Consider the following 24,168-nt stretch of genomic DNA (forward strand, 5'->3'; position numbering starts at 1 on the left):
GCCTCTTCGGCCAGCTTTAGTGGGTCTTGAGAAAAGCTTTCCAGTCTCCCTCGCCTTTCTTTTCTGTCATCGCAGGTCGTATAAACGTGATAAATGAACGCTACCCTGCTGGCTCTCCGAGAGGGTGTAATTAGTATTTATATCAAAATTTATGAAACAAATTTTCGGCCGCTGTATAATTTAAATGACCTTTGCAGACGTAGAATAACAACCATAAAAATAACAGAAATAGATTGCACAGGCGACATCAATATTAATGTAGGTGAATTGTCAGAAGCTCAGGGGCTCACTCTGCAGTGTTGCAAATGAACTTGAAGCAGAGGGTTCCGCTGCCCCCCAAATTAAATTCCCCGGGCTGAAACCGACTTGCAGATTTACAATATCATATTTTAAATTGCTGTCTTCAATTAAACCATTTACGGCTATAACTAATTTTCAGGATGTTGATGCATGCTTTTACAGACCTTCCTTCTTTGTACAAAAGTAAACGTCCATAAAGCGTCTTACTTATATTTCTTCAAACGTGATGCTAATTTAAATTAATTACTTCCTATGATATGTTATTATTCCTATAATTTTGCCACTGTTATTAGTTCTTTCAAAAATACATCTAGGGAAGAGAATTATTTTATGTAATTTGATTATCTTTCTATCTCTTTTATTTATTTCTCATTTACTTAAGAAATTCGTTCCATTGGCTGGCGTTGATACAGTAAATTTGTAAATGAGGAGACAATATAAAAAATCTAAATTACTTGTGCTTAATGACTGTAGCAGAACGCCTTTTCTCTAAATCAGATTGTCTTTCTTGCAGTTTAGTTTGATAGATTTGCAAGCTATGCTGCTCCTTCCAAGTTAGCTGCGCTGGTAGGAACGCGAGCTTCTTTGTCTCTGGTTGTAGCTTGCATGATCGCCCCATTAAGCAGACAACGTAGGAGAGATCACAAATCAGGGCCTTGGCTGTAGCTGCAAGGGTGTGGATGTGTCAGAGCAGGAGGCAGAAACTGACCTCACTGTGGGCAAGGACGAACCTGGACCTGCTTTTTTAATATACTCTGTGTTTCAGGGAATCACAGGCCGTATTGACTCAGTGAAGCAAAGTAAGAGGGGGAAACCCTACAAAAGTGTAAGAACCCCTTCGGATACTCACATCTATTTTAAAGTGACATTAATTTTTCAGAGTATGCCATTGACCAATTACAAAATCAAAATGTTAAATTCTCTTTAAAAATTCTTTGTTGACGTGGCTTTTCATTTATTGCCATTTGTATTTGTCACTTTTAGCCGACAAAGTTTTATTGGTGGAAGGGATTGCTGCACTTTATTTAGCACATGGAAAACTGGAGATGGTGGTGTTTAACTTTTTAAAAACTATTGTGATTCTAAGAGTAAATATCAACCTTCCATGAAAAGAGCGCCACCTTGCAAGGTTTGGCGATATTTAAGGAAGTTGAACACCTACATAAGCATTGCTTCTAACTCCTAAGATTTGTGAGACCAAAAGCTGGCCCCAATTGGCTTTGGAGGTTCCAGATTGATTAACAGTGTAGTACTTGAAGTGACACCAGACATTAGGCCCAATAATTTTTTTACACATGGAAAGAAGAATAAAGATAGCTCCATCTCTCTAGGAAAGTCAGATAAACACCTCAATTTATAATCCTTTCTCTTCCCATTAGGAATCAGAATGTCTGGGAGCCTGACATGAGTATTTATGACAATGATCACAATCACAATAATAACAATACTTTTTAACTTTTTTAGTATATTTGAGAAGATAGTAAATGAGTGCATTTTTTCTTTTGACCATTCATAAAAGCAGTTGACTTCAAATTTGGAAATATAAATGTGTCATTATTTGTTATGTTCCTGGTTATTTAATATTATTGTATAATAATTATACTATGATACATGATTTAAGTAGGATATTTTAAATATAAATTTTAGGGGTCAATATTTACTCTAAAAAAACATTTGAGGAATACTGTGTGTGTCTGTGAATAACACTCACAGGAAAGGAACAGCAGAAGCCAATATTTATGCCAAAGCCCCTTATGCTTTCTTTTCTCCAACACCCACCACAAAGAAAAAGTCATTAATGATGTAGGTCGCTTAAAAAAAATGCTTCAAACTTAAATGTAGCCTATTATTTTGCTGGTACCTTTAATGTCTGCTTCTTGAGATGTATTCTTCATACTTTTCTTCATGGGCTATTAGGTTTTGAAATACATGAATGTGAACAGCGAGATATATTGTTAGACCCTATTTAGCAGGAGCACAGGATGCTGCAAATGGCTGGTTTCTGTGTGTAGCTGTAGATTTTGGTTTAGGTAGAAAGCCATCCTGATTCATATTTCAACTGCATTGTAATCTGGATACTACCAAATGATTGGAACAGCTGACAAGTTATTAAAAAGTTATATTGTGTCAACAAAAAATGCCTAAGTACAAGCAATCATATTTGAGAAATGAAGAGAAATGAGTTGTGGTTTGTGTGTGTGTACATTTACAGAATAAGCATATAAATATACAAGCACCATTTATATGGGGGCTAAGTAATTTTCAACCATTTCAGATCCTTTGTTTTCTTCTTCAAAAGCTACCCCCAACTGCTTTAAGCATTTGCAGCTGATGATTTTGATTTTTTAAAGTCAAGCATTCAAGTTAACCTTTAAGAAGCAAACCACCTCCAAAAGAAAGATGTAACCTTTCAATTGGCCCATATGCTTATCATTTTTTTCTTTTTCTTTCTTTTTTTTTTTTTTTTTTTTTCTGTAGCTGACAATGAAAATAGCACTAACCTTCTTTGGTGATGGGCCTGGCATTTAGATGTTTCTATTTGTTGATTGTGAAGTTTTCTCAGAACTTTTAAGGGCTGGCAACAGAACTGTACTCCCCAGCTCTGAAGCCTTCCAGACAGCCCATTTTTGAGGCCAAGATGTAACCAGTGTGCTGGATCCCTTGTGAATCAGTGCTGGTGTAGTTAGTACCTAAACATACTGCTTTCCAGGAAGAAGCTTGGAGAAGGCCCTGGTCCCTAAAGAACAGCATCAGTTTAAGATGGGTTGGGGAGTAACTATATATGGTCTGGCAAACTCAAAAGGAAAGCCCTGAGCTTGGGCTTTTGATTATTTGTGAACTAGATATGAAACCATCAGATTTCAGAGATTCCCAATTCACATTTCTTTTTTTTTAATGTGAAATACTAATTAGAAATTTATCTCCTCTCTAGGTATAGAGTTCTCACTTCCTCCTAGCACCAAGTGTAGTTCTTAGAACCTTGTGTTATTATTGGCTAAAAAAAAAAAAAAAAAAAAAGTCTTGCTTTCATAAAGATGGTCACAGTTGACAGCACTCTCTGGTTTTAGAATTTTTGAAAATAGAGGGGCAATGAAAAGATATATCCCATCTATGCCAGTTAAGCCACTAAAGGTTGACATTATCTATGGTACTCTTTCAGCTTTTACCACCTCATTCACCATCAGTAATATGTATCCATTCAAACTGGTTGGATATAGAAAGTAATACTTTATAAGGATACCTATATATATATTTTTCAAGTGACAATTACTAGTTTGGGGCTAGAAATAATAAAAAATGTTAACAACTTCCTATGACATGTCACATTTGAGCCTTTTCTTCAAAGTTTATTGCAAATATAATGGTGTAATATACACAGAGAATGGGCAATATTCTCCATTAATCTATGCAAGACTGGTTGCTCCAGAGTCTCTGCCTGAGCAAGAGGCAACAAGACCAGGCCAAACCAGGGACTATTTATACCATGCAAGCTGAATTCTGGCATTAGTTCCTAACGTTTATTTCCACTTTAGAGGAGGAGGTAGAACAGTATAAAGTTTCCAATTGATGTTAAATTGGAGGTGGGTTTCTCAAGAATGAGAAATAAGAGTTAGCTATCCAGTATGGAAATAACATTGTTTGGCAGCGAAGATGCTAGAGACTTAAAACTGTCAACTGTCCACAATATTTTGGCTGCTTCTAATGGTTGCAGGGCATCTCTAGTAAATGCAGGGAAATCCACTGGTTGTGAAACTTACACAGTGATATTTTCACCTACAGCACCTACAGCCTACTCTTAAGCGTGGATATAAACATATGGGAATCGTATCTTTAAAAAAAAAAAAGCCTCCAGACGTTTGAAGGCGAGATACCTTAGCAAATCTATCCTTTGTGTAACAATTTTCATTAAGCTACAGAAAACATAAGGACGTAAAGACAGTGAGAGAAGCTCACATCTTGATTCCTTTTTAAAAATCATCTGTCCACTCGGAAAAACCCTAGCTTCTCGCAAAGCAAACTGAGTTGTGGAGGAAGGTAAAACCAAGAGAATGGCGTGGGTGAATCTATGTGTCAAGGGAGATTTTTGTCCTAGAGAATTTCCTGAAAATATATAAACACAGGGGTTGGGGGTGGACGTGTGCGTCGGGGGTGGAGGGTGCGGAACAGCAAGACTTCCCCACAGCACCACCACCAAAGGCCAGGCGGTCAGCTTTTGAGGGGCCCTTTGCGCCACCCTGCAGGCCAGCGGGGCGCTTTCCAAGTCGCTGCCGCGGGCTGGGGCTGCGTCTGGGAACGCAGTGCGCATGCGCGGCCCGCGGCCCGCGGTTCCACGTGCTGATGAATATGCAGCAGGCGCCTTTGCCCACGCGGGCTGCGGAGGGAACCTCTCACAGGCTCAGGCCTGTGAAAGCCGCCGGCCGGACTGCCAAAATAGTGCGGCGAGGAAGCTGCACGTGTTTGTTTTCAAGCCGCGCTGGTTTAAGTGAGTTCACAAAGCCAGGCAGACAGAGTAGGCTCGAGCCTAAGCTCGCAGAACTTAGAAAGAACCGAAAGCTGAGCCGGCCAGGCAGTCTCCCTTACCCCGAGGGCCTGCGAGGTGCGAGAGTCCCAGAAGAGAGCCAAGTCCGCTGAGGATTCCTCCACCTCCCGTCCCCGCCCAAACCGGAAGCTGGCATCCTGGCTCTTCTCATCCCTTAGCTCCTAGACGGGGCACTCTCCCCTCTACCCATAGAGAGAACCCAAGCCTGAGATGGTGGGAGGGGGGAGCAGGCAGTAGGGGTTTCCTAGAGCCCACTTCTTTGCCCAGATATAGGCCTGAATGTCCCCCTGTCTGTCTCTCTCCCCCTTTCCTTTCTCTCTCCTGGTCCCTCTTCCTCTTTCTGTGCCCTAGCCCTAGTTACCCATTTAGGGGGTTAGCAGCAGCTCGCTCTAAGGTTTTCATTTGACCCTTCCCAAATAATGCTCGTCAGCTCGCTTGTCTAGGAGCTGATGTAGTTCTGTTAACCTCAAACGTGCTTATGTGATGACTGGTGGAGGAACTGCCCTGGCTGAGAGACCTGGCAAGTGTAGGGTTTGCTGAGAGACATCCGGAGTTCAGGCGCTGGTGACATTCTTGGGGTTCTGCACGGTGCATGACATTTTGTGGCCAATGTGCTGACAGTTACAGAGCGAGTGAATAACCTGTCTGGTGGAGTGACCAACGCTTTTAAACAAAGGGGAGGGGTGGTGGAAGGCCCTTGGATCATTCTATTCTCAGCCGCCTGTAGAGTCCTGTCTTTGAGTGTGTTGGTCAAAATCCTAGGTCCCATGGCATCAGATAATGGCTGCCACAGGTTCTAATCTTCAGGATTTTACTTTTAACTGAACGGGTGGACCCATTCCATGACACCCATCCCTCTTGCTTCCTCCACTGCCAACAGGAGAGGCCTTGTGCCACTGCAGTCTTACTGAGGGCCAGCTTCACCCTACCAGTTCTGATGGGGGGCCGTAGCATCGTTCCATCTGACAGTCACCAGTCGCCAAGTCTTCCGCTGAAGGGTGCAGCCGAGAGGGGTTTCGGAAACGTTCCTGCCAGGACGAGGCCTTTTCTCTTTGCCAGCCTTTAGGTCTCAGAGTTCGATAATACAAAGATGGTTTGAGAAGAGCCTCAGGGACCTGGATCCACAGAAGCCTGGCAGAAGCCCCTCACTCCCACACCCAGGGACTTGGCGGAACGGGCCGGAGCAAGGGGTTCTCTTGTCTGAGGTCCCCGGAGGCCAGAGCGTCCAACGTTTAGTCCCGGGTGCAAAATCCCTTGATCCACTGAACCCCTGCCACAAGAGCCACCTCACGGGAAACCCTTCGCGATTTGGGTCCTTTTGTGTTTAAACGTGTTATGGGGAGGGCGATTCCACGGACTCCATGCTAATGACGAAGACCTGTGTCGGGCACACTCTGAGCAGAAAGCTCAAACCCAGCGTGGGTTCCTGCGTTCCTCCCCAAAAGGCCAAAGCCCAAAGAACCCTTTTCATTTGGCGAGGGGCTTGACGAAAGGGAGGGGCGTAGGCGGGAGCGGGCCGGGGTCTGCAAGCCAGCGGCCGGACGCGACGGACTTGCCCGGCTGCTCAGCTTGGCCGCCAGCATCAGTGCCTGCGACTTGGTTGCTTCCTCTCCGGCCAGAGAGTGGGGACGCTTCCCCCCCCCCCCCCCCCCCCACGGCGCCTCGGGGTCGGCGCCAGAGGCCCAGAGGCTCTGGCCTGATGGAGGCGAGGCAGGCTCTGTGGCCTCCCCGGGTCAGTCCGAGTTTAGTCTGCGGAGGCGACGGCGGGGGAGCTAGCCGGGGCCAAGATGGACCCCAAACCAGAAAGGCGCTTTCCTCCCCCCACCCCCACCCCCACCCACTCGCGCCTTAGTCCCTGCCCATATTGCCCGTCTCCGGTAGGACTATCTGCCCGGCTTCTGTCTGCTGCCAACCTTGCCCGAAACCTAGACCCCAGACTTGGTAAGTCGCGTTCTTCCCCCACCCCGCCCTGCCACCTTCCTAGCGGACTGGGCCCGCGACTTCGTGCACGCGCGTGGCCCGAAGCGCGCGCTGAGAAGTTGGGCTGGTTTGGAGCAGCCGCGCGAATCCGGCCTCTGCGGCTGGTGTGTATGAACGCCTAGGACCTCAAGGTAGTGAGAAATGTCGCGGGGCTCCCCAGTGAGGCGGGAGCGAAAAGGGTCCAGCCTCGCTCCCCTGGATCCTCTTTGTCCCTCTGGACACCAAAAGCTACCTTTTAAGAATAAGCTTTCTGCTGGTCTCTAAAGAGAGAGAGCGAGAGCGAGAGCAGAGAGCGAGAGGAGAGAGAGAGAGTGTTGGGGGAGTATGGGGGAGGGAAACTGTCCCTTCCCTAAAGCAGTGTCTAATCCCTAAGGTCTCCAACAAAGTTTACTCAGAGGTTTCATTCGAATGCTGTGAAGTCCTTGTTGTTGTTGTTACTATTTTAAGTGAAGATTTCTAAGTCACGCTTCTCAAATATACGTGCCTCTTGAGGACATTTCGACAATTACCTTGTCCACTAACTCCACTCCCTTCCCCGGAAAAAAAAAATAAACGTAATTTTTCAGTAGTTGCCCTAGGACCCATCGTTTACATGTCACTAATGTGAAGAAAGAAGGAAAGAAAGAAAAGCAGCCTTGGTGTTTCTCGCTGGAACTCCGTGTGCTCTATTATTGAAACGTGAAAGATGGATTTTGGGGGGGAGGGGTAGGCAGGGCTCTGGAAGAGTGCTTTTGAACCGTGCTGCCCTGTTGCACGGGACTGACCTTTGGCTGACACGGCCACGGAGCGGGCCGTTCGTTAACGAGGATTTGATACATTAGACATTCGAGCTGGGCGTGTAAACCCACACTCTGAATCCAGATTTTGCTCAAATTAGTGTACGAGGAAATGATCTTTTTAAGTCCCGAGGCTTAACCAAATGTCAGGAGGGCCAATCGCTGCCTGAAAAGGGCAGTGGAGGACACCGGGTAAAAGACACATTCCTAGCTCCTTAAAAAATAAACAAAACAAAACCAAAAAGCCTTCTCTGAATAATTCCTGAAATCTCCCAAGTCACCACTTGGACGAAATGCTTATAAATAAAGCTAATCATTCGTTCTAATAAATACTGTTGTGTTAAATCCTAATACTAAGCAAGACTGTGAAGGCAGCGGCACAGTTAGGGCAATAATCCTTTTCTGAGATCCGTATATTTTGAGATGCTGTTTTACTCGGTGGAGATACTGGAGTATGACAATTTATATCCGCCAGGCAGTGGGGCACACACAGAGGAGGGAGTCACAGATTTTAAAGCCGTTTCAAAGTTGACGTGTCCCTCAATTTGATTTGGTTCGATTTGTCTCCAGACGTTGGAGCCCGGAAAGGGAAGGCAGGCTGGCCACCAGCACCCTGGCCTGGAGCGCAGCGGCCGCACGGATGGGGCAGAGGTTGGGGACTTTGCTGCGGCCACTTGCAGGGTGCGGCGGCTCCCTCGGTATTTATTGACTGATTCGGGAAGGTGTCATTATATCTAAGCTCACATTAAAGCTCGAACTTAAAAAAAAAAAAAAAAAAAAAGAGTACCGCCAGAAAATGCTTTTCTTTTCTTTCCCCCAATAGCAGAGCCCGCTGTTGTCAGTTGGAAAGGGGGGAGAAATTCTCTCCTGTCGAAGTTTCCAGCCACTCTAAGAGTGGAAGGGGGAGGGCGAAGCGAAACGGTGTTCTTGCTCTGTACCTGGCAACCCTCTAACCGCTGGCTTCTTCACGTTGCTGTCCCGGGGAGAGTATCGCAGAGGCAGACGCAGACGTTTTCTGCACCTGAGTGCTGGGTTCTGCCGCTGGGTTTTGCTGGGTCTACGCAGGGGCGGTTCCTGGGATGCGGATTTAATCCAGAGGAAAACGTACGCGAAACAGTTTTTGGCCTCCTATCTTTGCTTAGAGAGGCTCTGTCTCCATTCCTCGGTGTCCTCTGAGTGTAGATGAAAAGACGGAAAATTAAACGAGAAAGGCACTTACTATCATGGGAAAAAAAGATAGGTTAAAAATAAGGAATCTAGGGGAGAGAGGTCATTCTCCAAGAGCCTACGTTGAAGAAATACAGACAGGGCCTATGAGAGCTACAGGACTTGCTCCACAATGGGTTTTGTAGATAGCGTCCCCACGCACAGGCCGACGGCTCGCCAAATTCTGGTTCCCGACCCTTAGGACAAGGGCAACTGAGCCGGTTGAACACTTTTCGAGACGATAGACGTCCTGGCCCTCTTTGGAAAAATCACACCTTTCCAGACTCTTGAGAACCCCGCAGGCTTGAGAAGGTTGCAAAAATGGTCTAAGAGTTAAGAAGAGAATGGAGAAAGAAGGGAAAGGTTGGTAGAGGATGGAGAAAGGAAAGATTGTGGCCAGTTAACTGAGAGATCGAGTTCATTTTCCCCCAGTGGCGGGTCCCAGCACCCTCCTACCCAGTCTGCGATCACCAGTTACTGGTGCAAGGGCGAGACACTGCCCGGGACCACCAACTTCCGAGTTGTGTCAAGTTGAGGTGGAAACGGTGGATCTATTTCATTTTAAGGTCCACTTTTGGGAGTCGGTGGGATTACTACAATGCTGATGCTTGTAAGAGTGGAAGGAAGGAAGCACTTGCCGCTTACAGACTTGCTCCGAGTTTCTTTGGCCCCCTTCTCTACAGCCTCCACCCTCGTCTAGCCCCGGGAGCTTACACCTGGGTTTGGGCCTCCGGACCCGGTCGCAACTCTGGGGTACCCGCGAGTACCCCGGAGCCGTGAACCCTGAAGTTCTAAATGCGACGTGACTTACTGGCTGGCTTGAGGAAAGCCTCTTTGGCTCCTTCTGGGATATCATCCAGCCCTGCCCGGGGCTCCCTCCCCGAAGCCCCCAAGGCCTCGGTAGGTCGGTCGGGGCCACCTTCGGGGCTGCTCGGGGGACCTGACGCAGGCCGCACTGCCGCTGACGTCAGGGGCTCCCGGTGGCCCGAACCCCAGTCCTGGCAACAAGGCGCCCGGCGTGGGCGTCATTAATTATTAGATGGTAAATATTGCAAAGAAAGCTCAAGCTATAATTCAGGCGGGATATATATATATATATATATATATATATATATATATATATATATATCCCGGTTTCTCAAAGCATAGTTACCAACTTCGCACCTTCTTGTGGTCCCGTCTGCCCTCTGGGTCCACACTTTTGTAGGTCTGAGCTCTTCACTTTGTAACTGGTTTTGGGGATTCTTGGTGGAAGCGCCAATATTTGTTCATGTGGGAACTGCATGGTTACAACTTCCCTGTAGATTCAAGCTTGAGGAGCTTAATCATCTCTATCAACCAAGGGGGTGAGATGTGTGTGGGCATTGCTTCATAAAGCTGGATCTAGGATGCTCACATCCCCTTTTCTGTTTCGTGAGATTCTTAGTCCGAGATCTGATACTATTATTGTTGTTGTTGAGTGAAAAGGAGGGGAAAAAACCCTATCAAACACCGACAGGGCCAAGGTAAATGAATAATGCCATTCGGTATCAGGAACAAAACCTTCCATTTGTAAAATCAAACACAGCTCTCCTTTTTTCTTTTGTTTTAAAAGGAATCACACCTATAATATCTACTTAAAATAGAATGTTAAGGAGCAGTAACTTCTTCAAAATAACACTCGTTCTCGGTGCTAGCTCTAATACATTTTCAAAATCCTTTCCCCGAGGATTACTGCCGAATAAACATAGGGCACAGCAGGGTCACTGTGGCACGAATTCTCTCTTGGGCTCTTCTCTACAAAAGGAAGAAAGAAATCATGCCATATATGATGGAATTCCACAGGTGATGGTGAGGTGATTTTCTGGAAAAAGAATGAAATTATGTAAGAATTAAACTAACCCATTTGAATCAAGACAATTTTTATAGGAGTGGAAACAATAATCCACAGATTTAAGCATCTTGCATATTATCTTACTTGTCATAAATAATTTCTCTGCAATTCTCTTGCTATATTAGCTGTTTGAAAGATCCTGTATATAAAAATAAAGTTCACATGTATCACTGCATAAGACCAAGAAGTAGCAGCTCTCAAAAATATAAAATTATCTTCATACATATGAATATAAAATGTATTTGTCAGGATCCACAGGGCCACAATGAAAAGCCTCTCTAGTTATATCTATAGGAGGTAGAAATATCCTGAAAAGTATTCTGAAAGGCAGGTAATTTGTTTAGTGTTTCACAGACAGAAAAACAACTGACCGAACTTTAATTTTTCTTTTGGAAGTTTTAGAGCCCTGCAGGCAGCTTTTGACTCAGAACTGTGATGGTGACCATTTTATTCTCAAGTTTATAATTTATTTTTAACCAATAGTTATGTGGTAAATATTTAACAAATATATACAATCTCTCAGAAGTGTGCAATAATTATTTTGTAAAATATGAGTAAAAATGGAGCTCACTCTTATACATCAGATACATATATTTGCAGTATTGAGAGCTTTGTGAAGGAGAATTTTAAAAAGTGTCAACAGTCACATTAGTAAATGTACAAAATTCCACAAGCATTCATCAATAAAAATTTCCAAGAATTGTGTATTAAATGTATTAGAAAAGAGGTAACTGCACACAAAAAGAAAAATGAAAAGAAACCTCATTTAGGGAAATAAAAACAAACAAAGGTCCAGGGTCCATCATTTACTTTTTCTGCTATGATTATTATGTATTTCTATGGCTTGTTATACCTAGACTTTTCTTTAAAATTCCAAAAATGTGTGTTAGCTGGAATAAAAAATATTTGGAGTTGCGGACAACAGTTAATTGGCATTCAACAACTTCGGTGCTGGTTTCTATTTTACGTACTACTACTTTTATATACTACAAATCTTTCCAGAGAGTTCTGCTATTTTTGGTACAGCAGGCTGAAATTTATAGGCCTAAGATATATTCCAGACTATGTTTATAACACCCTGGCTGAGAAAAACCCTAGGATATTCATTAGATTTTTTTTTAAGTCAGCTAATATTATTACAGTTCCTGAATCAATAAATATTTACAGATTTAAGGCAATAATTGAATTGAAGGGCCACATTTGAAAGTCATTATGTGTGTGTGTGTGTACATCTTCAAATAAGTGATTTGTACAATTTAGACAATATCCTATGGAGGTTATGTGATTTTTCTGCTGCTTCAAACATGATTTCACTTGCTGACCTCGTGAAGTCAGTTGATATTCTTGGCTCTTACTTAGATTTGCACTTGTGAAATCAGTGTCCTAGACAAGATGCTCACTAAATTTTTATGTAGTCCTCAAAGTAGGGATTTCACTTAGTCTTGCTTATGGATTAAAAAAAGCAACAACAAACCTTTTAACTTTTTATTTGTGAAAAAAAATAAATCAGGGAAATCTTAACTGATTTGGGATATAAATGAAATCAACTAGCAATTCCTATTGTAAAACCTCATTGTTAAGTTTTCTTTTTTTTTTTTTTTTCCCTGAGAGTCTTGTTTCAGAAATGTGTTCTACTAAACAAGGAAGGCTACAGGAAACCTCTTTTTCTCCTTCTTAGTTTGAAAAGGAAATAAAATACATTTCCAGTGTTTTGTTTATGTGAATTACAAGGAGTATTTTCGTAAACAGGGATAGAGGATGCTTAAGAGATGGAAACACTATTAAATTCAAATGTTTAAGAGCATGAATTTAGGAAGTGTAAACTAAGTTCTGGTCATATACAAATAGGTGTATATTTGAAGGCGATACAAATCCCACCATGTAAGTAACAAGAATAAGAGGAAAACACAATGCTCCTGCACACTCTCCTCGCTAGATCAGTGTGAAGAGCTAAATATATTGAGTATATTATTCAATCCACAGGTTCTGCAGCTGTTGCTTGTTACTTACCTGTCAGCTAACTGCACTTGACTAGACCAATTAATTGATTAATTAATTAGCCCGACAAACATTAGAGATAAGTATAGTTATTGTTAATAGAGACTATGTCATTTCAAAATTAAATTTCAAATGCTTTCTTCCTTCCAGGCATATAACAGGAGAAATATACACAGTTATTCAAAATATAAGGTAAAATATGGTACTTGTCATAAGAGAGGCATACACAAAATTGGGGAATGTTTTACTTTTTGATTCTCTTTAGAAGATATTGGATGTCACTTGCTGCTTTAGAAAATCAGAACAAAATGTCATATCACGGATTTTTCTTTCTCTTTCCTTCATGCCCTCTTTTGCTCCTTTTCCTTCTCTTTAGCTCCTCCTTCTTCTCTTCTTCTCTTCCTTGCTCTAGAACCTAAGGTAAAATGAAATTTTCAGAAGACCTTTCTCAGGATGGTGGCAGTGGTGTTGTGAGCTCACTGCCTGAATCCTTGCCAGGCCTTTGTCTTTTGGGGGAAGTTTTGTCCAAGTGCCCATCTGTAGTCAGCTAGCCTGGGCTCCCATGGATGGGCTTAAACTCTGGGAATGCTGGGATCTGGGGCTGGTCAGAGCTTTTCAGCAACCAGGGTGTCCATTTTAATGGTCGAAGTGGGTCAGACCAAGCAGAGACCAAGTTCTGACAACTCTAGGTAAATATCTGAAAAGAGAACACTGATTGGTCACCAGGACATTTACACTTTATAGAATTGAGCAGGGTTTCTCTCTTTTCTATTATTTGTTTGATCTAAATACAGATTCCCTTGTCACTAACAAATAAATCTTTTGTTTGTTTTCATTATGGTTCTTTTGTTCATTTTAATTCAGTTTTTAAAATATTCACTATAAAAGTGTCAGCATAGGACTAATTTTTTTTTTTTTTAATTTTTTTTTCAACGTTTTAATTTATTTTTGGGACAGAGAGAGACAGAGCATGAACGGGGGAGGGGCAGAGAGAGAGGGAGACACAGAATCGGAAACAGGCTCCAGGCTCTGAGCCATCAGCCCAGAGCCTGACGCGGGCTCGAACTCACGGACCGCGAGATCGTGACCTGGCTGAAGTCGGACGCTTAACCGACTGCGCCACCCAGGCGCCCCTAGGACTAATTTTTCAAGACTATTTTTTGTTCTGAAATATTAAGCCATGTTTTCCCTTCCCCTAAGGCTGATGTGATTCTTTGGCAGTATTTTCCAAGGAAATTTTATGTCCACTTTATAACATTGGATAGTCACCCTATGAAACTAAGAAATAATTCATGTTTTCTGAAAAGGGTTCCAATCAGGTTCTTTAGAAGCTCAAAGTAGGACTAACCTGTAACCAATCAAAGAATTAGAGGTAACTGGTCCAATTACATATTATTCACATTCCTTTTTTTTCCCTTGGTGCTGTTTTTGGGTCATTTGGAAAGTGGCGCAACTCAGATCAGTTTGATTTGTATTTTCTAGCTGTTTGGATGAGTTGATTCAAGCAGGAAGGGTCACAAAGTGTGTTTGAGGACTTTGTTGTGTCATTGTCATGTGATTCTAATCCTTTTTGTAACAAGTTTTAATATTGAGCAATTTCAAATACATACAAAAGTAGAGAGAATAATGTAATAAATCTTTATTGCCCAACTTCAGCGTCTATCAACAAATAGCCCAGTTTATAATATTTCCATCCACCGTTCTCCTCAGAATTATTTTGAAGCACACCCTAGACATCCTATTATTTAATATGTAAATATTTATTACTTAATAAGTTCTTAATGTTTGCTACAAAGCAGAGTGGCTTTTTCAAGTCAACTAGTATGTTTTTCTGAAACACTGCCTGGCCTGAGCTTTGAGCTGCTGTTCTCGATCCTTTTAACAGTTTTACTTCCAATACCAGAGCCTTTATTAGCCACTGGAATCAAGGAGCTCTGTAGTTATCAAGAGCAAAAGAATAATTCACTTGATTATCATCATAATCAATGAAGATGGAAGCTTCAAGTGGGAAATCTCATAATCTCCAGAGTCTAGTAGTCATAATGGAGTGAGAATAATTCACTAAAAAGTTTCTGATTTGGGGAAAAGTGATGACTAGGAATCTTTTAATGAAAAAAAAAATCCTATGAACTTGTACTGGTATGGAAAAATCATTGTACTTGAAAAACTACCACTTAAATGCATTCATTGGGTTTCAGCTTTATTTCACCCAAGGTAATCCCCCAATTATTGATATAATAATAAATATGAATTTATGCACTGTGATTTAAATGTATTGTTTCCTTATCTCATTAAGTCACATGAAGCCATATGTTGTTGATTTTTCAAAAGAGAGTACTGATATTTTAGAGCTCTATGCCAAACTATTTATGTATGAAATTATGTGATGTCTGGAATTTGCTTCAGATAATCTTGGGCGAGGGGTGGGAATGAGTGAGTGTGAGAACCAAGACTTTTATTGCAGGGAGATGGGTACCTGGGATTATGGTAATATTCTCTACTTCTGTATATATTTATTTTTTCTTAATAAACTAGCAAAAATGAAAAAGATAAAATGTCAAGAAGAACTCCACTAAAGTGTTTTTCTATCTATCAGTAGAGAAGTCAAAAGAAGGAATGAAATTATATTAAAAATTAAAAAGATAAAAGTGTACTTGCATCGTCCTGGACTACCCAAGCGTGTCCTTGGAGAAGCCAGTGAATCTCTTTCAACTTCAGTTTTTACATACATGAAAATACTCCCTCTGGTTTAAATAAATGCTAATATTTTTTTCCATATATCCCTATGTATTAGATATGAATTCATAACACCTTGCCAGCAAAAATGTTGCTTGATAATTTAAACTTGTAGTTACTTGAATGTTTGTCATCTAAATGTTTCAAGATCTATGGGAAGGTCTAGTTGTCACTTTCTACTTGTGGTCGTTTTGTGCATTGATTATGGTAGAACATTTCTCAGTATGTGGAGAAAATAATGACAGAGATTTTAAAATGAGATTCTTGCTATAGCATAATGCTTTTCTTTTTCTACTTTTCTTATGGGAAATAGAGACTCTTGAAGTTCAGGGTTAACTCCTGCCTCTTGTTTCTCCTTCCATAACACATCTGCCCTTCAGACTTCATTTCTGGGCCATTCCTTATGGAAGTAGAAAACACAGCATCCTCATAATGTAATTCATTATGGAACTTGGAATTGAATTATGATTTTCAGGTTTGAGTTTTTATAGTGGGCCTCCAGTTTTGACTTGTGTTGCCCTTCCCCATTTCCTAACCAGTTCTAGAATATTAGGGATAAGAATAAGTAAATCCTTCAAAGTGCCAAGTTATCTTCCTCTCAACCTATCCTGCCCAGATTGGCATTCCGTCTCAGTTTTCTTCCATGTTCTCACTATGCTGGATTTTCCTGTCTGCAACCCAAATCTCCCCAAGGATGCAAACCAGCCTAGACAGTACCATGAGACTAGAGCATTCGAAGCATTCTAGTTCTTTCCTCCATGGGACTAGATCCTGGTCCTACATCTTTAGCAGTAGTGGTTCTTGTAACAGCATTCAGAAATGATGGCTCTTCTTATCACTTTGTTATGTCTGCTGTAATGTATGTATGTATGTATGTCTCTCATATCAAGCCATATCTGACCATGCCAAGCTGTGGAAGCCATTCATTGAACTAACTAACCATCCCCAGCCCAGCCTTTGAAGTCAGGTAAGCTCTCTCTGGACCAGTATTTCTCAGGGGGCTTCCATCAGCTGTTTATACAAATTCATATTCCTGGCCTTCAGTTCTAAGTGAATGAGAATGTCTGGGTTAGGCTGTTATTGGGAATCTTCATTTTAACAACGTGAAGTTTAAAACTCATTTGATTGAAGTCCTAGACTGTGCCCTTGGATGTGACTTTTTCTCTGGGCCTTGCTTCTATTGTTGTGATTTTAAACTTCCTGGTGCCTGCACTTTCTAGAGTCTGAACTTCCATCGAGATTCATAAAACAAAAAGCCAACAACAGTAATGATGTTGGACAGGTTCTTAGCAAACAAAGCTGGTGGTCTCAAACATACTATTTGTGTTACCACCATTACCCTTACTATAATCGCTGTCTTCTTCTTGATCTAGCGTTAGAGGAAGAATATGTGTGTGATATTAATAATGATAACGTGCATCAAAGTGCCTTTTAAAAAGTTAAAAAGCACCTGATAAATGCAATGTATTATTCAACAAACACTCAGTTAATGAACTCATAGTCTGTTTGGGGACACTGTACAACTTGCCCCCTGAACAGAGTATGAAGAAAATGAAGAACATGTTTTCTGCTCAGGGGAAGCCCATAATGAGGATAACATGCACACATAATGTTATAGGAAAACAATTGGAAAGCAGCATACTTGATTTATATCCCAAACATACTCTTTAGTGATATAATTCTGAGTGCCCTGGGAAATATAGGATAACTATGTGCTTATGTACCAACCATTGTATCTGTTGATGTATCTATGACTCTGTGTATTCATCTCTATCAAACATCTGCTTTCATCATCTCTACTTTTAAATATCTTTAAAGTAAATGTGATGCAGTTAGAATATAAGCTCCATGAGGGTAAGCATTTTTATGTTTTGTTTACTGATATATTTTCACTGCGCAAACGGTGCCAGCTACATGATAGACATTCAATAAGTGTTTGTTGTCTGACTGACTGTCCTAGTGGTTGACTGAATGAAATTAGTTAGAAAAGATTTCCGAAGAGCGATGAGTGTAAAGGATATCTCACAGTGCCTGCCTATTGGTTGACAATGGTTGTGTAGAGAAAGGGCCATAGGACATAAGACAGAATTGGCTTAGTGGTGAAAATCTCCATATTTGACAATTCCAGTCTGCCCACTATGGATCATTTCAGTAACCAATGACTTGGGGTGATTGTAATTGTGATTTTCTGGCTCAGAGGAGGAACTTCCTACCTCCCTTTTATTTATTTATTTATTTATTTAGTTAGTTAGTTAGTTTTACATTTTTTTTTTGAAGTTTATTTATTTTGAGAGACAGAGAGCGTGAGCGGGGGAGGGGCAATGAGAGAGGGACAGACAGAATTCCCTCAGATGGTGGAGCTTGAACTCAGCAACCATGAGATCATGACCTGAGTGGAAACCAAGAGTCAGAGGTTCAACTGACTGAGCCACCCAGTCGCCCCCACCCCCTTTTAGATCTGTGTTATGAGGTGTAACTGAATTCTGTTTGTGGAGATAAACATGTGAGGTTTTGTGTTTGCTTGTTTGTTTGTTTTTGGAACGTGGCATTTCCTTCCTTTAGGAATTGTGTCTGTTTGTATACACAGATACATTGGGCAGTGACATATATTTGCCAAATGTCAATAGTTGTAGTTTAATTGTAGTGAAGTCTTCTCCTTTGCAACTTCATTTTCTAGTCTATCTGAGGAAAGATAGGACATTTTCTCTTGGAAACTAATGATAGTCGAAATTGAACAGGCTACTGATTATAAGCAAGTAGCAGCCAACCAGGATTCTAAATAGAGCTGGAAACATAATTTCACAATCTTTTCATCTAGATGCCGTGTGAAATTTTAATTGTCCAAAGATTATTTGCACATATAGCAATTTAGTTTGTTGCCTGTTTCCAAATACTGAAGAGCAGTGATACCATGTGTGGGTGTATATTTTAAAATTGCAATTTCCAACCTTTCATTCACTCATTTAACAAATATTTATCGAAGGCCTCCTAAATCCCAGGCCCATTCTGGAGATGCGGTGGTAAGTCAAATTTCCTCATGGGGTTTACATTCCAGTGGGGAGAGCAGTGACAACAATTAACATGAAAGGAATGCATATAAAAGGGAACTTCATATAGTCATCAGTGTTGTGCTTAAACTCAACCAGTGTAGTGGGACCGGGAGGTCCTTGCAGGGTGGAGAGGCTAGCGTAATCAGTGGCCTTTCTGCGGAGCTGACATTTGACCTAAGACCTAAGTGATGTGAAGGAACAAAGAGAAGGGGGTTCTGGCTAAGGAAAGACAAAATCTAAAGGTTCTGGAGTGGTAATTAGTTTGGCATGTTAATTAATCCATTCCTTTATTCTTCTCCACAAATATTTGCTAAGTGCCTGTTTTGTATCAGATGCAGTGTATTCTAAGGTGCTGGGGAAATGGTGACGAACAAGATAGATATCTTGAATACCAGCTCCCATGGAACCATATTCTAGTGAAACAGAAAGACAAACAAAGCAAACAGAAAAAATATCAGAAAATAATAAATGAGATCATACGAAGTGGGATGGAACAGTGCGATAGATACTTTTTTGGTGGATATCCTAGCTTGAGGGACTAGAAAAGGCCTTTCTGAGTAAGTGACTGGTATGATAGGAAGCTCACATTTGTGTCACATCCTACCTTTGGATATTTCGAATTATGTTTTGGGATATAGTAAAACAGGCTGATGATAATGTGTGGCTCTTGTTGGTCTACCTGTAACCCCACCATTTTCTCTTCCCCTAATGAATGCATATGGGAATGCAAGGAACTGTAAATTTTCAAGTTTATAAAACAGGAAAAAAATTCATAAATTTATGTACTTTATTAGTAGTAGCAAATTACATGAAACTTTCCCCACTGGGGGTTTGGGATATTCAGGCTTAAAACAGCTGTTTTAATTATTGGGAACGTATGGCAGAATTAAGGAATTTTTTGCTGAATAAATATTAAAGAAAAGCTTTAACAATGATGAAACTTAAAACTAAATAATGAGAGTATGCAAATTAATATAGATTTGAGCAATCCCGCAAAGGCAAGAATCAGCCTTGGTCTTAGCCTTGTTATACTTTTTAATTAAAAGCAGCAAATTCACCATTGAGCACATTTTCTTATATTTTACAATTTTTCCCATGTTGGGATATTGTCTTAGTTTTTACTATCAACAAGATATTGGTATTTAAGTCAAGATTCAACATCACAGGGAATAGAACTCTATTTAAAGTAGTTCATGTTGAAGGGTGTTTATTGATAGGAAAGAACATGGACAGGAAACAAAGTGTAATGTCTGCATGTGGATGACACTGAAAACATCTCTTTATCTACATACCTGCTCCACTAGTTTCCTGTTTCTCTTTTTGCATACACTTTTTTTTAAAGATTTTATTTTTATTATTTGTTATTTATTTATTATTTTTGTTATTTCTTAAAAATTTTTAAAAATGTGTATTTATTTTTGACAGAGAGAGAGACAGAGAGAGAGAGAGACAGAGCATGAGTGGGGGAGGGGCGGAGAGAGAGAGAGGGAGACACAGAATCCGAAGCAGGCTCCAGGCTCTGAGCTGTCAGCACAGAGCCCGACGTGGGGCTCAAACTCACAGACCGTGAGATCATGACCTGAGCCGAAGTCGGATGCTCAACCGACTGAGCCACCCAGGTGCCCCTAAAGATTTTATTTTTAAGTAATCTCTACACACAACGTGGGGCTCAAACTCACCACCCTGAGATCAAGAGGTGTGTGCTCCACCAACTGAGCCAGCCAGGTACCCCCATAATCTTTCTTGTCTTATGTATGTTTCTTTGTTTCTCCAGAAATTCACTTTACATGTGGTATTGTTTGACATTGGTCTTAAATTCCATGTGGCCTCTAGTTCCAATTTTCACAGCTCTCTGAGTGCCTTAGTCTTACAATGACCAGTTTCAAATTCCTGGGAGAGATACTTTGATTTTCCCAGTTTAAATTAGGTATATACACTGGTCCAATCAGCTGTAGCTGGAGGAGGGGAGCAGGAGATAGGAGCTATACAGTATGTTCTTGCGATGTGTTATGTTATTAACAAACAATCGATCTCCCATAATATAAAAATAAGGACTATCTCACATTTAAAAACTTGAAATAATACTTAATAAGGATAAAGTACCATTTTGATATCCTCTTCCACCCACACCAATCCTGATACCATTTACCCTCTCCCTACTCAGTACTCTCCCTAGAGCTAAATGTGCTTTAGAGATATACACACATACACACATTCTATAGAAAATAGTATAATATCACATAAATTTATTTCTCTATTTAGCAAATAGTAATTGAATGCACTGGAAATTTAGCATTGCATAAAATGAACAATAATTGTTGCCCTCATGGACTTTACCTGCCAGAGGAGACAGACAGACATAAAACTCGCTAAATAAATATGTTACATGGTACTTGGGAAGATCATGAGCGCTATGCAGAAAAATAAATTCTGAAGATAATAGGAAAGAAGTGGCCAGAGAACAGACCAATTTGAAGGTGACATTTGAGCCAAGACTTGTAAGAGGCCATCTAGAGAAAAGACATTATAAGCATACGGAACAGCAGGTGACTGCATGTTCAAAGAACATGAAGAAGTTCTGTCAGTCTGAAGCAGAATGAACAAGGGGGAGAAGAGTAGGGGAGGTCAGAGTAACTATGGGATTCTGGGAGCTGGGGAGGAGTTGGGACTACTCACTGCTGTTCTTGGTAACAAGTTTAAGGCCTTTACTTTAATTCTCTGTGAGGTAGAAGACGCTGTAATATTTTGAGCAAAGTAACTTGATCTGACTTATTTTGAGTGGATCATCATGATTTCTGAGTTGAGACTAGACGGAAAGAGGCTGGCAGCAGTTCAGATGTTAGGCTATTGCTATGATTCAGGCAACAGATCATAGTGATCTGGACAAGGGAGTAGCAGAGAAAGTGATGAGTAGTCAAGATTCTGGATTGATTCTGATAGTAGAGCAAACAAAGTTTCTTCTGGATTAGATGCAGATGTGAGAAAAAAAGAGAAATCAGTGTTGACAACAAGGATGGCCTTGAATCATTGGAAAGATGCAGTTTTCATTAACTGAGATAAAGAAGATTGTGGAAGGGGAAGTTTTTAGGGCATGTGTGTTAGGGAGTGGAAATCAGGAACTCAGTTTTGGCAATGGTAGGTTAGATATGCCTTCAGACATTTGTGTGGAATAGTTGAGCAGGCAGTTGGATTGGAGTCATCAGCATAGTGATAGTATTTAAAGCTTTGAGATTGAATGAGACCACCAAAAAACAAATATAAAGAAAGAAGAGGTATAAGGTTCAGGTCTTGGCCTCTCCAAAATTTAGAAGTCATAGAGATATGGAAGAACTAGAAAAGGAGAGAAGCAGTGAGTGAGAGAGGAAGAAATCTAGGAGAGGTGGTGTCATGACAGCTACGTGAAGAAAGTGTTTCAAGAAGGCAGGAGTGATCAGCTGTGTCAAATGTGATGGCAGGCCAAGTCAGAGTAGGAGAGAGAAGTGATCATTTAATTCAGTAACAGAGGGTACCAGTGATTTGACATGAACAATCAGGGGGTTGTAATGGTAGAGATAATGATCTCTTTGGAGTCGGTTTGAAGGAGACAAAAGGGGGAGAGGAATTGGAGATAATGAGTATATAGGATAAATGGTAATATTATTTTTTGGGAACTTTTTTATGAAGCGATTTGTGCTAGGGATTTATACTATTCTTTTTTAAATTTTTTTTTTTTCAACGTTTATTTATTTTTGGGACAGACAGAGACAGAGCATGAACGGGGGAGGGGCAGAGAGAGAGGGAGACACAGGATCGGAAACAGGCTCCAGGCTCTGAGCCATCAGCCCAGAGCCCGACGCGGGGCTCGAACTCACGGACCGGGAGATCGTGACCTGGCTGAAGTCGGACGCTTAACCGACTGCGCCACCCAGGCGCCCCAAGGATTTATACTATTCTTTATAGCTCTAGCTCATTTCTCCTAATGATCATGTGATTTTTAATTATATGGATGACCACAAAGTGTTTAAGACAGTTCTCTAAATAGACCTTAACTCTTTTGTTTTAGTACCAAGAATATCAATCATCCCCCCCTCTGAAACAAAAATATAGATGTTTTTTGTTCAGAGGGAATCCATAGATAATAGGAGAGGCCAAACCATGTGCAGACAAGAGTTGAGATAAGCCTGGCTATAGTGGGGATTTCATAGTGGAAACCGTTGGAAATAAACTCCCCCAAACTTTTCCCCGATAACTCTTCCTTGGTTTAGTGCCAACACTAAGCAGGCAAACGCAGTTCTCTGTCTCACAAGAGACACAAGCGTAGGTCATAGATAATTTTACCAGTTGTATTTTTTTCAAAACATTTAAGTTTGTGTAAGTTGATTATGAAACCAACTACAGTTCTCCATTATCCTTTGTGATCGAGTGGAAGATTTTTTAGTTGTTGTTTCGGTACCAATCTTCAGGATGAACATTCTTGCTTTCTTATGTTATTCTGTCTACTCTCAAAACAACTCAACCTATTTTGGAATGCTTTGTAGCTAGAAACCCCTTTTAGTTCCAAGTCTCTCTTATGAAGACAGGAGCTGTTTCTCCCCAACCTCCCACATTGCACAGCTGTTTATGAGGCTTGTAATTAATGAAGAGTTGCTAATAATCACACACCCAGTGATGTTCCGGGCTTGTTGAAAGAAATAGGGTGGGCAACAGTCATTGGGCTGGGGCCTGTAACTGTGCCTTTTGCCAATGGGCTGTAGATTGGCTATTGTCTTTTTTGGTAAGAGAATTTCTGGGAGCTCTACTCACATAGTTCATGCTAAATTACTTTGGTAAACAGGAAATGATCTGAAATGTGGAAAAAAGTAGAAAAGTTAAAGAGGAATTTTCTAAATAGAATTAGCTTCTTTCCGTTGGACTTATTTAAAAGTCTACAGATCTTCAGGAATTTCCAGATTAATTGTCTGGGTTTATTGATTTCTATTTTCAATTGCTTTATTAAATAGCAGCTTCTGCAGGCAACCTCATTTTCATTGTTCTAATGAAGAGAGCTTGATCTAGTCCAAAAGTTGAGAAGTCAAGTATCTGTAGGAGCCAAAGAAAGAACTAAGCAAAGCAGCCCAGAATTAGAACTCACTGGAGAGAAGTGAGGACTGGGGTGGATTTGTTGACACATGAGAATGTCTGCCTTGTCTTAAAACTCCTCAAGTTTTTCAAAAGAAGATAGAAATCTGGATTTTAACATGACATCTTTCAGCTTGGAAATATTGGCAATGAGCTCAAAGTCTTAAGAAAAGCAATCTGTAACCAAATACATTTCAGGCCAAAGCAAACACATCTGCAGGCTGGATCCAACCCCAGGCCACCAGTTTGCAACTTCTGGTCCAGAAGGATCGGTGGTTAGGCAGTGCTTTGGGACCAGTTCTTCACAAAGACTTAAAAAACAAGTGATTGCTAATTATCTAAATGTTCATCGTTACAAGTCGTTCTCTCTCTTTTTGTTTTGGTAGCAAGTTTTAAATCACATTAGCCTGATGTTTGAAACCTGCTGGTGGAAAGTAGAATGATCATATATCATGGACTTCCCAGGACAGCACTGGCTCAGGCCTGTAGCAGTTAAAATGATTAATGCTACCCCTTATCATTTCCAACATCATATGGACACGTTAAGTGTCTCTTTTGTCCCCGCTTCCCATTTTTCACTTATTTCTTCCCCTCCTCCTTCTCCTCCTTCTT

General features: G+C 41.1%; 1 long non-coding RNA gene across 2 annotated transcripts in view; it reads left to right on the plus strand.

Annotated features, from left to right (window-relative positions):
- The first annotated feature begins 6,502 nt into the window (after positions 1 to 6,502).
- LOC147577217 (uncharacterized) overlaps positions 6,503 to 24,168 on the plus strand; it is a 98,924-nt gene continuing 81,258 nt past the window's right edge. For both annotated transcript variants that reach the window (XR_015240035.1, XR_015240036.1), the window contains exon 1: positions 6,503 to 6,781. This is a non-coding gene — a long non-coding RNA (uncharacterized LOC147577217). The remainder of the gene's footprint in view (positions 6,782 to 24,168) is intronic.

The sequence above is a fragment of the Puma concolor genome, chromosome C2 (assembly GCF_028749965.1).
Source record: "Puma concolor isolate L17-30 chromosome C2, mPumCon1.1.hap2, whole genome shotgun sequence".
Classification (NCBI taxonomy): domain Eukaryota; kingdom Metazoa; phylum Chordata; class Mammalia; order Carnivora; family Felidae; genus Puma; species Puma concolor.